Source organism: Schistocerca piceifrons, chromosome X (assembly GCF_021461385.2).
Source record: "Schistocerca piceifrons isolate TAMUIC-IGC-003096 chromosome X, iqSchPice1.1, whole genome shotgun sequence".
Classification (NCBI taxonomy): domain Eukaryota; kingdom Metazoa; phylum Arthropoda; class Insecta; order Orthoptera; family Acrididae; genus Schistocerca; species Schistocerca piceifrons.
Window position 1 is genome coordinate 673,520,591 of NC_060149.1, and position 14,868 is coordinate 673,535,458.

Below are 14,868 nucleotides of genomic sequence, written 5' to 3' on the forward strand. Positions count from 1 at the left end.
GACAGAAGTGATGACACTTTCTGCAGGACCTGACCATCATTTTGCAGGACAATGTTCAAGCACGTATAGTGCAAGCTGTTACTGATTTGTTTGACTGATGGGGCTGCTAAGTGCTATACCGCCTACTGCACTCTCCTGGCTTAAGCCCTCGTGACTTCAACTCGATTTCTAAACTGAAGGAAACACTTCGCGGCATTCGCTTCAGAACTACTATAAATTCGACGGGCAATATACCTCGCCGCTTAGAACTGTCAACACAACTGGCACTGCTAATAGTGTCCTGCGACTTCCACATCGCTGGCAACGGGTTATACACAATGCTGGTGACTATTTTGAAGGTCAGTAAAACTTTGAAACACATATCTATTTTGTACGAGCTGTAAATAAGTAGTTGCCACTATTAAAGTTCCAAGCCTCGTATTAATGTTTCTGTCCTCTGTTAATCTTATGGTGGGTCAAATTTACATGTGCTGTAGGCCCACATTGAATATATGAACATTTACGAATAGCTATGTCACTAGTTTCTCTGATATTCACTTAAATGTGGGGTCGCCGAGGGTGTGCTTTAGGCCGTTATGTATCGCAGTGCCTCAAATGATTACAGTTTCATAAAAATTGTATGATTCATCCAAGTCACAGAGCTTCACAAACTGAGAAAGTCAAAAACGTTTGCTCCACCTCTGGCCCTTATGCAAACAGTTATTCGGCTTGGCATTGATTGGTACAGTTGTTGAATATCCTCATGAGACTGTTCTGTCCAACTGATGCGTTATATCGTCAAAATCTCGAGATGGCTGGAGGGCCATGCGCACTGTGCTCGAAACGTCTTCAACTGGGGTGGAATCCGGCCAAGGTAGGGTTTGGCAAGCATGAAGACAATCAGTAGAAACTGTCACCGTCTGGGGGAGGCCATTATCTTTCTGAAAAGTAAGCCCGGGACAGCTTGCCATCAAGGGCAACAAAACGGGGCGTACATTATCGTGTATATACCGCTGTGCTGTAATGCTGCTGTAGATGAAAATCAAAGGGGCTCTGCTGTGACCGTCACTCCTTGTTTTCGGGCTGTATGACGGGCGACAGTCAGGTTGCTACCCCATCGATGTCTGGAGTTTCTAAAGACACGTCTCCTCTGGTCACTGGACTCAGCACGAAGCAGGAGACATCACTGAAGACAATTCTACACCAGTCAATGAGATTCCTGGCCGAAGATGTGTCTAGAGACGCCCCAGACACCGGTAACAACCTGACTGTCTACATTTACATCTACGTACTCTGCAAGCCACCGTATGGTGCGCGACAATGGATACCCTGTACCACTACTGGCCATTTCCTCTCCTGTGCCAATCACAAGTAGAGCGAAGGACAAACGACTGTACACGCCTCCGTACGAGTCCTGATCTCTCTGATCTTATCTGCACGTCCTTACGCGAAATGTACGTTGGCGGCAGTAGAATCGTTCTGCAGTCAGCCTCAAATACCGGTTTTCTAAATTTTCTCAATAGTGCTCATCGAACAGGCCGCCACCTTTCCTACAGTAATTCCCATTTGAGCTTCCAAACCATCTATGTAATACTTGTTCGAACAGACCGCTAACAAATCTAAGCAAAACTGCTTAGATGTCTCCCTTTAACGCAACCTGATGCGGATTCCAAACACTCGAACAGTACTCAACAGTGGGTTGTACTATTGTCCTATATGCAGTCTCCTTTAAAGATAAACCACACTTTCCCACAATTCTCCCAATAAACCGAAGTCGATCATTCACCTTCCATACCACAACCCTTACATGATCATACCATTTCATATTGCTTTGCAACGTTAAGCCCAGATATTTAATCGATGTGACTGCGTCAAGCAGTACACTACTAATGTTATACAAGAAAATTATGGGTTTGTTTTTCCTACTCATCTGCATTAACTTATATTTTTCTATATTTTAAGCTAGCTGCCATTCACCACACACACTAGAAATTTTCTCTAAGTCATGTTGTATCCTCCTGCAGTCACTCAACGACGACACCTTCTCATACACCACAGCATCATCAGCAACAGTCGCAGACTACTGCTTTCCCTGCCCGCCAGATCACTTATGTATGTAGAAAATAACAGCGGTCCTATCACACTTTCCTGGGGCACTCCTGACGATACCCTCGTCTCTGATGAATACTCGCCATCGAGGACGACACACTGGTTTCTGCTGCTTAAGAAGTCTTCGAGCCATTCACATACCTGGGAATCTATTCCTTACGCTTGTGACTTCGTTAACAGTCTGTAATGTGGCTCCATGTCAGATGCTTTACGGAAATCTAAGGATATGAAATCCGCCTGTTGTCGTTCATTCATGGTTCACAGGATCTCACGTGTTAGAAGGGTGTCGTCTGCCATACGACCCGACAACCAGGAGTGATGACCTGGGGGCATTTTTTTTTTCATTGCAGGACCCCTTTATTTCTTATCCGCGGCACCCTACAGCACAGCGGTACGTTGAAGATACTACACCCCATTTAGCTGCCTTTCATGGAAGGCCATCTTAGGCTTACATTTCAGTAAGACACTGCCCGCCTGCATACGCCGGATGTCTATCCAACTGAAAACGTTTGGAGCGTTATGGGCAAGGCCCTCCAAGCAGCTCAGGATTTTGACGATCTGACGTGCCAACTGGACAGAACTTGGCGCGACATCCCTCAGGAGGACATCCAACAACCCTGTCAGTCAATGCCAAGCTGAATAACTGCTTGCACAAGGGCCAGATGTGGGCCAATGTTTACTGACTTGCTCAATTTGCGAAGCTCTTTCTCTTGAATAAATCATCCAACTTTTCTGAAACCCTAGCTATCTTACTGTTCATCAATTATTCATTAGTGCAATAGTGCATCTAAACTTGTGTGACACAGTTAGTCAAGAATGTCAATTTAGCTGTGTCATGTATTTATGGCAAGGAATGAAAGTAAATGTTAATTTCATGTGGCCTGGGAGAATCAGTTATTGAGTGTGTGCTACCACGTAGAACACACCAACTGTCGAAGAGGTGTCTTTTGTGGAACTCAGTTTTTCTCTTCTGTACTGTGCAATTGGCAAATGTTTTCTTCTGTGTAACTTACAAGTTTTGAGTGAAGTGACTTCTGTTCCAGCTTGTCTGATACAATCCCAACGGACACAGCCTTACTCTACAGACAAGATTTTTTTCATGTGCTTTTTGCTAAATTTGTTTTTCGTAATTTACTGGGACTGTGTTCTTGTGCCATCAGCAATGCAATCCATATAGTCTGTTAACGGTTTCCAGTGTTTCGTCTTATCACAATTTACGACGAATGTACAGGTTTTGAAATTTCATTCCTCTAGTTAGCTACGTGTAGTATAGTTTGTTCCAAAATTCGTCCCTGCTCTCGATGCCGACGACATCGGTTGACTTACTTTTTACATTGCTAGTGCCGTTAGTGCATCCACAGACATTTTTCTATTTTTAGTGGTATTTCGCTACCCAAGTTCAGGTGTCCTATGTAAATTTTTTCATTCGAGCATGGCAACGCAGAAATAAAATGAGATGACGTAACTGCTGCATGACTTACAGGGACTTTGTCAAGAACAAACGACCGTTTTGCAAACTGTGCCTCACCTGGACACTATGTAACCCCACGCATTTTGACTACTTCAGAGCCAACAGGAGTTTTGCTACAGATGTGTGCCTGGGTGCAGATGATCTTGCCTTCGCCGTTCGAAGAATATGATGAGAAGATGGAGCCGTCGTCTGCCTTCGTGACAAGGCTGAAACGACACTTCGTGGCCTCTGCAGTTCAAGGTGATACGCGACAATGCGCTTATCTCTTGCCTGCTCTGCTGCCCATGCCTGTCACTTTCTTCAACGCTTCATTCTTGGTGTAGATTTACATACCTTACCTTAAATTCAGTTAAAAACCCAGCTTAATGCCTATTACGCTTTTCGATACAGTTTTTGAGCACATCCACAAACTTCGCTTTCCAAGGCGCCTTCCATGACGGAATGAGATTCCCTGCCAGTCTTCAGTGCTCGCACGCACTGTAACAATCAAACTCGTCATTCACGACACAGTTCCATTCCTTGCCAGTCCTCAGCGTTTATAGGCAAACTAAAAATTCACAGAAGTTTTCTACAATGCAGTTGGACTCTGCCAGTCTTCAACACTCATACGTACAACAACAATTCCGAGGTGTCTTCCGCGACGTGAACCGACTACCCGCTGGTTCGTAGTGCTCATGCACACAATAATAAACTTCCGTCGTTTTCTATGACGCAACCGGACGCTCTGCCAGTCCTGAGTGCTCATGTGCACACTAACATTTCGCGCTGCAGCGTGATACGCTGCCAGCCCTCACTTGTCAAGGGCATAGTCACATTTCCTAGTTATCTTTCGCAACGCTACGTGACTCACTGTTGGGCCTCTCATCTTCTCAAATTCTTAGTGTTCCACCACACTACCCACTTTCCGGGATGTGAGCAGTATCGGTCTTTATCTGTTATAAACGAACGGGAAGCCTGCAGTGCTTCAACTGCCATGGGACCTTGCACACGTCCTCCGAGTGCCACATGTTTGATATCACTTATTTCAAATTGGCTTCATGCTACTTGATTCCCTTCGGGTGCAAAGAACTTTCAAACTTCCACTACAAGGTGCTCTACGATATTTCTTTCAAGTTATGGAGCTACCCAATGGCGCCACTCTCGGGTCTCTGTCCATTTGCAGACAGATCCTTTCATCCACATATTCGTTCCTTTTCGGTTACTCCTACACGACCTTCCACTGTATCTACCCCCACTCTAGTCGATGGCGGCGTTTCTCCACTAGATTGTGTCTAAAAGACGCAAGCCCGTTTTGAAGCAGAACTCCAGCTGGAATCAAGGAAACATGCAGCGCTACCTTAGTCACGAGAGACACAAGCCTCGACACCTGTAGCACGAGCATCTTCGGCAACAGAGCCATAATAGAGAGCACGTCATTGCTTGTGCAAATTACGTGTTTTCCAAGCATCAAGCAGATATCAGACGACCCTGGCAGCCTCTCAGTTTTTGTATTAAGTATTACAACTACTGCACATTCATAAAGCGGTGCCCTAGTTCCGGTCATAGTTCCTTCACCCCTTTGGTCCGTCGTTAAGATGGCAGATCTTTTGAATGTGGTCGCCGATCCTCTCATCGCAGCAACAGCATGAGACCCTGTATTTCTGCGTGCTGCGCCACTTGCCACTCACCAAACAAACTACAGACATTATGTCTCCGAATTGGCATCAGGGGAGGCTCGCCTTTTTACGGGCATCCCTCTGTATTCTCCAGGTCTAGCCGAAGAATCCCTACGCATAGTGAACGAGCTTTCTGAACCTGATGTCGACTGCTGTTGCAGCTCAAATCTCAGAGAATCACGAGGGCACCACCAGGACCTCTGACGCTGTAGGTCAGCGAACGACCCCTGTCGTGTGTTGCCGCCATCACCGTCACTATGGCTTAGCCTCTGCATCAGAGAAGTGTATGAACGTTAGTCTTGGCTACAGTCATACTTCATGTCCTTGCCTATTCCTTCACAGCCCTTCGCTTTCAAAGGGTGATGTCAATCTCATGCAATCTTCCAGAGAGAAGATGTAGCAAGATGCAGCCTGTCAGCTTGTGTTCCATATCGATTTGGTCAATATGGCACCAGTCATCCGCTGGATGGCAACATGGTCACTAGGATGGTCGTCTTGGCCCCCTCAGATCGACCACAGTTATTCCTTGGAGCAATCAACTAGGCCACCACTCGGACTTCCTTAGATCCATGGTTGCTCCCTCTCGGAAATCTACACATAAAACCATAGTCCACCCAGCAGCAGGGGGAAGTGGCCTGTTCAAGACAAAGATACTATATTCTTTTTCTTCCGAGATCCTCCTCAACCTGTTTCCATCCAAGCCAGATCCAGTTTGTTCACCCATGCTTGGTAAGTCCATACCAGTACTTGGAAGCTTCTACGCACTTTAAGGTTTATGGTTCCAGGGACAGAGACTCGGCCTCCAACTTGTGCTCACGCCCATATACAGCAACAATAACTCTGAAGCGCCTCATCCATTTGGATGCCGCATTGATGATCGCAACCCTGAAGCTGAAGGATGCTTATTCCAAGGCCTTCGCCTGCGACCACGGCTACCTGCATTACAGATATGGTCAACAAGTTGCATTATCTGCGGTTCCATACGGAACACTCCCTTGACAGTCCTTGACACCAACAGTAAAACAGGTACGGTGTATCAACCACAACAAGCTATATTGTGTCTAAAAGACGCAAGCCCGTTTTGAAGCAGAACTCCAGCTGGAATCAAGGAAACATGCAGCGCTACCTTAGTCACGAGAGACACAAGCCTCGACACCTGTAGCACGAGCATCTTCGGCAACAGAGCCATAATAGAGAGCACGTCATTGCTTGTGCAAATTACGTGTTTTCCAAGCATCAAGCAGATATCACTCTGCAAGGCTTGTAAATAATACGTTATCAGGCCGCTATTTGACAGTTCCGTTCGCTGAGCCACTTTAGGCAGTTCCGATCCAGACTGACCACCGTCTCCGCCACGCGGCTCCAGCAGCAGCCTGACCTAGATGATACCACACCGCAGCCACTGTGAGCAGCCAACTACCACCCTGGTAACTTCACGCCCACTGACTTGGCTTACTATGGACTCTGTGCTCCGAAACTGGTATCCTTATATGGAACTTAGACTGCCATCAAAATACAACCTAACAGAATTTGACTTTGTCGCATTTCAGGAGTAGTACTAACTGAGCATAAGACTTATTACCTTCTGACTGTCTCCAATAGTCCTCTGTGAGAGTGCAAACATGTGATGCCTTTTGACGTCACCCTCGGGTTCGGCGACGCTTCAAACAGCGAGGTGTCGACACATGCAAAGAAAAGGCCAGAGCTCAGAAGTTCATGCGAACTGTAAAATGCGTTAATGAAGTCATATTCGCACCATATTTCACCAACATTCTTCCCAACGTCACCACAGACGTGTCACGCGATAAGATGATCAGTACAACCCCCTTACCCTCATTTCACCCACTCGTTTTACTCCTCTACGACGAAGGTCAGAACAGCAATACTTTGCGTTGAAACCACGCGGTGTTTGTGACTCAGAATCAGGCGATTTAGGTGGCAAAGATATGAATGCAAGTGCTCCTCACCACTGGCACGATTGGAATCCTGTACAGCATTTAGTTATAAGGCCAATTTTACAAAAAATACGCTGTAATAGTTCTTAAAGACCTTTTCGTAAGATATTACCAGTATGTTCACATGCAAGTAGCAACCTTGCATATGGGTTAGTACAGTGCAGTAGTAGGACATTAATGGTACAGTGCTGCATCCAAGTGCGATACACTGACGGGATAGTGAAGCGCACTAGCCACACGTTAGTATATAGCTGTGCCTAAATGCCATAGCCAGATGAGACAGTGCAGTGCGTTAGCTGGATGACATAGTATGCCGCTTACTTGATTGTGATACCCGGGTGGGGTAGTACAGTCCATTAGCCGGACACTACAGTACAGTGCTGTATCATAATGCAATAGTGGGATTATACGGTATGGGGTATGGTGGAACACACATCGTGTAGTGTTCATACTTGTTTTTGAGCAATGATATTCCACACTCCTTTTTTTCTTCCGATAGTGAGGTGCTACGCCCAAGAAATGCATCAGTTGAACTGTCAAATTAACCTAGTGCAAAATGTGGTAAGCCTTGTCAATATAGCAACCAAATGGAATGTAAAGTCTCACTTTAGGTGTTGTGTTCTGTTTTTACACCTATCATATAGTGAATGTCTGAGGAAGTCGCTTTTGAGAGTTCTCTACATGAAGCTATATAACATTTATGTATACTCAAAGGCATTTTGTGACAATTTCCGTTGTAATACGGAGCATGTTGCTACAGCTTTACTATAACATAGGGTCTTTTTCCCTAAAAATGTTAGCTCTTCCACAGATGTTAGATTATCTGAACTAATAAGTTTCATCTTATGAAGAAATGAGCTAAGTCTCTCTGACATATCAATAACAGAATTGTAAAATCGTAACATCATGGATACTCACATCAAGAACTGTTCTACCAGACATGTAAGTATCATGTACATGCACAACTATTCATTTAAACCTGAGCTACAGTTCTTCTACATGCTCCTGAACGTAGCTAAATGTTTCAAGTTCCTCAGTTACATATGTCTCGACTGCCTTTTTATCTAACTTACTGAACATGTAAACAATTCTAGATATCATTAGTATTTTACTAATATTAACTGCATCTTTTATTCAATATGTCTGAGGTTTTTGATGAAATTAAAGACAGTTTAGAGAGGTAAATACTCATTTACTTTCATTTTTTTTATTTGAGCTAACATAGTAGTATATACAAACAAGTACAAATATGAGTGTAATTCTCTACCTATTTCAGGAGTGATGATGCTGATGCATCAGACATACTGGATTGTAAAACTCAACAAACGTTGAAATTATTAGCGAACACTTCCTGTGAAGTGTTCTGACGGGAAAGCTTTGAAAGTGCATGCCATATATCATAGGCGTGACTAAATCGTAATAGAAGCGCGCGACCATAGTAATCACAAAGGTGAAAACTACACTACTGGCCATTAAAATTGCTACACCACGAAGATGACGTGCTACAAACGCGAAATTTAACCGACAGGAAGAAGATCCTGTGATATGCAAATGATTAGCTTTTCAGAGCATTCACACAAGGTTGGCGCCGGTGGCGACACCTATAACGCGCTGACACGAGGAAAGTTTCCAACCGATTTCCCATACACAAACATCAGTTGACCTGCGTTGCCTGCTGAAACGTTTTTGTGATGACTTGTGTAAGGAGGAGAAATGCGTACCATCACGTTTCCGACTTTGATAAAGGTCGGATTGTAGCCTATCGCGATTGCGGTTTATCGTATCGCGACATTGCTGCTCGCGTTGGTCGAGAGCCAATGACTGTTAGTAGAAATTGAATCGGTGGGTTCAGGAGGGTAATATGGAACGCCGTGCTGGATACCAACGGCCTCGTATCACTAGCAGTCGAGATGACAGGCATCTTATCCGCATGGCTGTAACGGATCGTGCAGCCACGTCTCGATACCTGAGTTAACAGATGGGGACGTTTGCAAGACAACAACCATCTGCACGAACAGTTCGACGACGTTTGCAGCAGCATGGACTATCAGCTCGGAGACCATGGCTGCGGTTACCCTTGACGCTGCATCACAGGCAGGAGCGCCTGCGATGGTGTACTCAACGACGAACCTGGGTACACGAATGGCAAAACGTCATTTTTTCGGATGAATCCAGGTTCTGTTTACAGCATCATGACGGTCGCATCCGTGTTTGGCGACATCGCGGTGAACGCACATTGGAAGCGTGTATTCGTCATCGCCATACTGGCGTATCACCCGGCGTGATGGTATGGGGTGCCATTGGTTACACGTCTCGGTCATCTCTTGTTCGCATTGACGGCACTTTGAACAGTGGACGTTACATTTCAGATGTGTTACGTCCCGTGGCTCTACCCTTCATTCGATCCCTGCGAAACCCTACATTTCAGTAGGATAATGCACGACCACATGTTGCAGGTCCTGTACGGGCCTTTCTGGATACAGGAATTGTGCGACTGCTGCCCTGGTCAGCACATTCTCCAGATCTCTCACCAATTGAAAACGTCTGGTCAATGGTGGCTGAGCAACTGGCTCGTTACAATACGCCAGTTACTACTCTTGATGAACTGTGGTATCGTGTTGAAGCTGCATGGGTAGCTGTACCTGTACACGCCTTCTAAGCTCTGCTTGACTCAATGCCCAGGCGTATCATGGCCGTTATTACGGCCAGAGGTGGTTGTTCTGGGTACTGATTTCTCAGGATCTATGCACCCAAATTGCGTGAAAATGTAATCACATGTCAGTTCTAGTATAATATATTTGTCCAATGAATACCCGTTCATCATTTGCATTTCTTCTTGGTGTATCAATTTTAATGGCCAGGAGTGTACTTTAAAAAGCTGGTTGGTCGCAAAATAATAGTCACGGGACGTCTCTTAAATGTGTCTTAAAAAGGGCCTTTACTAAAACACGATTGAAAACAAAGACTTTTAAAACAAAGTACAAACCATTTAGTGCGGAATCAATATAAAATTTCGACAAGAATGTCAATTAACGTTGAAGGAAATATAACATTACCTATTTCACACAGCAAGTAACTTTATGACCAACATATGCGTGGCTTGCAACCGGGTAATATGGCTGGCAGAAAGATTTTGTAGATGTTACTTGGTGTAAGTGCTGTGGCGCTGACGTAAATGGCCGATACATAATTGCCAGTGGTATTAACATTATCTATTGCAAAATTTATACAGTTTTGTCTTACACCTTAAGTAAAAGTTGATGCCAATCTTAGGCAAAGAAAAATAAAAGCCAATGTAAAAACATACAGGGCTTTAGTACCAGAGAAGAGAGCTTATTAACGCTGGATGGCATAAGTGCTATGACTACCGTTATGATATCCACGTAATTACAAGTGTTGATTTCGAAACATATTACACCATCTGACATAAAATATGTAAAGATGTTTTCTTATGATATGAGTAAAAATTAATACCAACATGAGGCAAAACAAGTTTAAAATATATAAGTGGTTTTCCAATAAAAATATTTTGTGTATGATTAAATCTATTGCAGTGAATTTACGGGAAACATCAATATTTACTTTTGTACCCGTGCTCATGGTCTGCAAATTCAAAAAACTAAGGGAAACGTAAGTTTCAGTTTCTGTAATGAATTGCACTTTTTCGTAATAGCACTAAGAACCTGTGTTAGTTCCTGAGTTTCATCATAAATGCCCTGAAAAATAATGAAGATGTGACGACGACCTCTGAAAGACTTGATCGCACTGCTCGCCTTTCTCTTTTTTCTTTTTTTAAGATACGTGTTTTGTTTAAATTTAAACAGATAAGAGACAAAGAAAGCTTTATTAGTTCAATAAGTTCTACTGCATATTCACACTCTACCTTTCCAAATGAAAGATGATTTTTCAAAACCTTTCCTAATGTCTCATCTACAGGAACATTTGTATTGATGTTCTTACGGCATTCACTGTTACATGTCAATGGCATCGTTTCGACAGCATCGGTTGATTAATTCTTTATAGACTGTGCAATGTGCCACGAAATATTTACAAATTATACAGGGTGAACATTAATAAAACTGACAAACTACAGAGACGCTTTTCTGGTTGGAAACGGAGGGTAAAAGATCCTATAAACATGTGTCCGGATATGCATCGTTGCCACGGCGGATGATGCAGACGAGTGAATATTCCTCTGATCAAGTGCCGTGTCTGTAGCCCACAGGTAACTATTATAGACTGATGATGCCAGTTCTGATAAAGATTGCTTCGTCAGTAAAGAGAATTGGCGACAGAAATCCCATAATCGTGATGGGCTGCTGCAAAAACTATCGACAAAATCCTATCCTTCAGGCAGAGAAAAATCCGCTGTTGATAATCGTTGCACTCGTTGTAGGTGATAGGGATAGTAGCGGTTGTCATGCACGATCACATAATTGTACTTTGACTTACACAATGTTGGCCTCAGGTAGTTCATAGAACCATGCTGCCATTTCAGCAATTTAATCTTTTTTTTTCATTTCTGCATACATTTATATGTGACTGTAGTGTTGTCAGCTACTTCTGTGTATATTCACATCTTTGAATGATCTGTCTTGGCATCGGCACTGCCACTAGCGTGAAGCTTGTACTAGTGTTCGTCTCAATATCCTGTAGAACCTAGTCATTCATATCTGGTGTACGCACAATCCGCTGCCTCCCTGCATGACCATTTATCAGAAAAGACCTGTGATGACATAAACGCCCAGAAAGGGCTGTAAATGTTGTGTGATGTGGTTGGTGTCTGTGAGGATACTTGTTTTGGTATAGCTGTGCTGCCTCTCGACCGTTTCCATCCACTTGCCCATACACAAACACCAAATGGTTCTAAGAGCTATGGGACTTAACATCTGAGGTCATCAGTCCCCTAGAATTAGAACTACTTAAACCTAAGTAACCTAAGGACATCACACACATCCATGCCCGAGGCAGGATTCGAACCTAGGACTGTAGCAGTAGCGTGGTTCCGAACTGAAGCGTCTAGAACCGCTCGGCCACAGTGTCTGGCCAAAAACACCATCTCGGATTGTTCCCTCCATGAACACTGGGCGATTCTGATGCTTACAGTACGCTGCGTCAATCACACAGCCTGCAACACACAATAAACACATGGAACATGGTCAGAGGAACTTTCATTCACCAGTCTCATCTACTGTGGCGACGATGCATTTCCGGACACGCGTTCATAGGACCTTTTTTCCTCCATTTCCAGTCAGTAATGCAACACTGCAGTTTGTCGGTTCCATTAATTTCCACCCAGTATAAGCTACACAAACTTTCCTCGTAAATCGACCTACCTATTAATAAAAACTGGATCAAGATCTCTACATTTGTTCCTGAGAAGCCCAAATATACAGCAAGAAGCCAGCTGGGGACTTCCGTGTATATATGTAGAGGAGATTTGTCGAATATCCTAGTAACCATCTAACAGAAAGCCTACAATAGACTAAAACTACTAGAACTACTGACAGGCCGCACTTGCGGATTACACCCATCCACTATCCTCCACACCTACAAAACCCTCATTTGACCCATCCTCTGCTATGCTCATGTTCAAAATCAAATGGCTCCGAGCGCTATGGGACTCAACTGCTGAGGTCATAAGTCCTCTAGAACTTAGAACTACTTAAACCTAACTAACCTAAGGACATCACACACATCCATGCCCGAAGCAGGATTCGAACCTGCGACCGTAGCGTCACGCGGTTCCCGACTGTAGTATGCTCAAGTTATATGGATGTCCAACCCACCAGAGTTCTACAAGTCCCTCCAAATCCTCGAACGCCATGCACTCTATCTCGCTTTCCACATCCGTTTACCTTCCCCCACATTGGTTCTCTACCATCTCATCACATTTCCACCCCTCCTCACTCACATATAATATCTCTGCACCTCCTTTACCATCCACGAAGTAGATTCCTCTTGCTTCAGCGCCTTTACATATACATCTCTCCATCCCTACACCCGCATACACTCCATATCCTACCCCAACACAACTTCAACCAATTCCCTCGCCCAGACAATGAGATGCCCCCTGATATTTATCCCTCCTACCAACTTTAACTCTTTCCCACCTATTCCATTTCACATCTGGGCTCCTCTCTCCTTTTTCCTTTCCGTCCACCTCCATCCCTTTTCACACAGTGAGTGTATCTCAAAGATCTTGAAATTCTTCAAACTTAATGAAAGTTATAAAAAAGCCTCTTTCCACTTTCTCCAATGATATCAAAGCTTGTGTAAATAGCTCTAATGTTCTTCTAGAGTCAAAATGGAGTAAAGACCGTTTAGGGTGATGAACGTCAAAATTTCAAAGCTGTGTTGGCAGATTAACCTTCATAAAGAACACTTCCCAATTCCCCCAGTCATTAGGGCATGCCAAAGGCCAAACTATTTTCTCAATAATTTTTGTCAAACTAAAACTGAAGAACTCTTTACGTTTCAGCAGTCAGACAGTGTCAAAATACCTTCCGAAATGGTTCAACTGCTGAGAAACTTCGAAATGGCGGAAAATGCTGTCTTAGTCAGCAGAATGGCCCGATGTTCATGTAGAGTTTGGTGGATGGATGGAAACGGTCGAGAGACAGCACAGCTATACCAAAACAAGTACCCTCACAGACACCAACCACATCACACAACATTTACAGCTCCTTCTGGGCGTTTGTGTGATCACAGGTCTTTTCTGATAAATGGACATGCAGGGAGGCAGCGGAGTGTGCGTACACCAGATATGGAGGACTACGTTCTACAGGATATTGAGACGAACACTAGTACAAGCTCCACGCTAGTGGCAGCGCCAACATTGTGTAAGCCAACGTACGATTATGTGATCGTGCATGACAACCGCTACTATCCCTATCACCTGCAACGAGTGCACGGATTATCAGCAGCGGATTTCCGTCTACGGGAAGACACGGCACTTGATCAGAGGAACTTTCATTCGTCAGCACCATCTACCGTGGCAACGATGCATTTCCGGACACATGTTTACGGGACTTTTTTTCCTCCATTTCCAGTCATTAATCCGTCTCTGCATGCTGTCAAAACGATGCCATTGCCATGTGACAGTGAATGCATAATTCCTTGGACCCACAGCTCTGCGCGCCGCGGCTCTTCCTTTCTGTACCGACAATACGAGTAGGGGGAACGTGTTGGGCGCAGCACGCCCAATTTGCAAGCCCCTTAACGTATTCCCATATTATTGGCGGGCTGTACGTAAAGCAGATATGGTGGACCAGGTACTACAGGATACTGAGACGAATTATGCAGAAGTCTGGTTAACGAATCTGCTCTGACGAGAAAGAGATTTATGCGTTTTAAAGATCACAAAGATATGAGCACGACATTCTTGAATGGGATTCTGAAATTTCTTGCTGATGAATACAGAAGATTTTTAAATACTTCTACAGACGGCTGGGAGACGCATTTCGAAATATTACTACAGTTACTGACTGGCAGTTTCCGTTTCCCTCAGATTAGCAATCACAACTCGTAGAATTAATTCGTTTCAAATTCTTCGAACAATGGGCAGTGAGTTACTCATCTTTGAAGTATCGCTATAAATATGACCAATAACGAAAAAATAACCACCTCACCTTCAGGTTCTGATGTGAGACTTACAATTTGAAATAATCAAATATTTCTGACCGATAGTTTCCCTGCA